Genomic DNA, 3,019 nt, shown 5'->3' with positions numbered 1-3,019 from the left:
GTTCATCCTTGACAGGTTGTAAGGGTATTTGAGTTATGGCAGAGCTACATTAGGTATGTAAGTAGATCTGGTTACGCATCCATTCTAGAACCTTCTAGAAGTCTCGTTATGCCCAGACACAACAAAGAGATTTTCAGCACAGCAACATGCTGAGTGGTGAGTGGTAAGTTTGGAAATGTCTCCATCTGGTGTTATATGAGAATACTTACATTACACAACAACAGCATCGATTCTAGTCTACCCATACCGATTACATGGAATCAACTGTAAAACTACATTTTCATACCTAGGTGGTCTAATGGATATTGTTGTATTGCTGTTGAATTCTGCCCCCCTTCCCCCTGCCCCCGATGGGCCAAATGACTGTGATGTTTTACAAGCCCTCTCAGGAATGTGTTGATGTGGTGGTGTCATGAATAGAATTGATAGGATGATGTCTCATTGGTTTTCTTTGCTAACAGCTCTTAATCTAAATGCTATGGTTTGAAGCCGGGTATAAAAACAGAAGGTAGAGGAGATCTCTGTTTGTCTCCTGATCAGAGGTCCCAGGTGTTGTTTTGTGAGTACAGTAACAGATCACGTGGTCTGTCTTTGTTTCTCTCTCTCTCCCTCCCTCTCTAACTCTCTCTCTTTCCATCATTTACCATGAGGGTAGAATGTAACATTTCTCTATGATGTATTTGTCTTTCTTGTAATTTTAATAATTTGTCTTGTAATAATTTTTAATAATTAAAGCCTCATTTGATTCATTCTAAAGTCACCATCCTTGCCCTAATCAACACAAACTCAGCAATTATTCAGTCAGATTAATAATATTAAGATATGCTTTGCTATTAACAATACATAGTCACATTTCCATGCCAACCCTTTGTATTGTAACTGCCATCCTCAGGCCCTACTGTGATACATCATCATATGTCAGAACATTCAGAACAACAGTCATGGGGTGCTGTCAACAGTGTGAGCTCAGAATAGAATGCTGGTCCTTGAGGGTGCTAGTCAGCTTATGCTGTTTTTTCTCCTTATGTCTCCAGCAGAAACTGACTTCGGAAATCAAAGCAAGTGTGTGTGGCTTTGACTCAATCTAATCAATAACATGAATTGATCAATGAAGTGCCAGTAACAAAGCAAATCTGGCAGAACCACCGGCACCCGTGGCTTAGAAATAAAAACATCAAACAGCAAATGATCTATGTAAAGCTCGTGGATTTATTATGGCATTTGCCTACCACCTGAAAGAATCAAAATGTCGAATTATACTCTAGATAAAATATACATACCACTGAGAAAAGAGGACACTACAGTACAAAACACACCTCTGAATTTTCACCCCAAGAGTTACCATGAGTTATTCTATGAACAGTTTTCAGTCATCAGCAGTACAGAAATATCACTTGACACACCCCTTTGCATTTGTGAGACATAACCATAAAAAGACACACACGGCCCGAATATTTCAAATAGAGACGATTATAATGTTCATCATCTTGTACAGAATGTGTGTGAATAAATTCAGTGTAATCTCAGCCACATGTAATACAACAATATATACAACAGCAGTGTTTTAACTGGCATTATGTATATGGATGCTGCTCTGTTCATTATGTCTGTTCTGTCTTCAGTGTTTATCATTATCAGTCTTTCGTAATTGTGCAAATCTGACTCCATTTCACAGCTCTGGGAATGTGTTGATGAGTGTGAACAGATTTGATGCCTTGCAGATCTGCAGCATGGCAGAAGGCAAACGTGCTGCCATCGCTACACATGAAACACTTTGGTGGCGGGGATGGTGTTTCTTGTTGCTTGTTGCGACCATGCCCAGTTACCAGGCATATGCTGAAGACATTGGGAAGCACACAAGCATCTCAGCTCAAGCGTCTTGCTATAAAGGGTGGGTGTACTGATTGGTGGTATTCCTCTTTGAGTAACAAATGCATATTATGTATTGGGTAACGGTGATAAAAAATGATACATCTCTGTACAGTTTTATCAGCCAAGATGTGTTATGACTTCTACTACTACAACAACAAAAAAAGATGTTTACAAGTGTCATTAGCCCAATACTGTTTAACAGTACTTCACAAACAGATAAAACAAAGCAAGTTTTCTTTTGTAAACTGCTACTAGGCACATTTTCAGAGGAAATATCTGGAAAATATATAAAGCATTCTAAATAGAGCCTTGAGCTGAATTGAGGAGCTTCATCAGCATTTAAATCAAGTTGAAGTGGCTGGCAGTGAGATACCATTTAGCTTGGTTTCAGGAATGTCTTGAGATCCTACAGATAATCTTAGCAATAACACCTCATGTCTCAATCACATCTCATGTTTATCTCAACCAGCATGACAACAGACCAGTGGTTAGTGGTCAAAACCATTCTAACAACAATTTAAAAAAAAAAAACACACATACCCATAAATCTCAAATCCCAGTTAATATTTTATGGAAAATCTGTGTGCGAGACACCGAAGAGGAAGCCAGCCCCTTTAAATTACACACAACTCACTCAGTCTCTCCTGTCCTTCATACACATACATATCTTTTCCAGGTACATCAGAAAGCTCCAATGCACTGTACACCGCTAGTAGTCATTCTCCCATACCACCACTACTGGCTGTGTGAAATCAGTGACATAGTATTATAGAGTACATCAGTAATATAGACACATCAGCAGGAAATGCAAGCAAATAGTACATTTTACATTTCTGACTGTTCTCCATGGCTGAATTTCTTAAGAGTTTCAACAGAATAATACAAAATACTGGTTGTGTACAGTATATAATCTGCAAATGTCCTTTGTTTCTCATTGCATTGTGTGGGGTGATCCATCTACCCACACATATAAACCTGTGTGCCAGAGTCTTTTCAAGGTTGTTTTTGAGACAGTTCCAGGCTCCTGATTGCAGTGTTTAGTGTCTGCCCGTTCTCCTCTCTCAGCAGCTCAGCTGCCATGCAAACAGATTGACTCTCCGTGGACTATCAGTCTTTCATAGACCATTCTCCATAACTCTCTCCATCC

Source organism: Argentina silus, assembly GCF_951799395.1.
Source record: "Argentina silus genome assembly, chromosome: 11".
In the NCBI taxonomy this organism is placed as follows: Eukaryota; Metazoa; Chordata; class Actinopteri; order Argentiniformes; family Argentinidae; genus Argentina; species Argentina silus.
Note: the sequence above shows the minus strand (reverse complement) of the source record.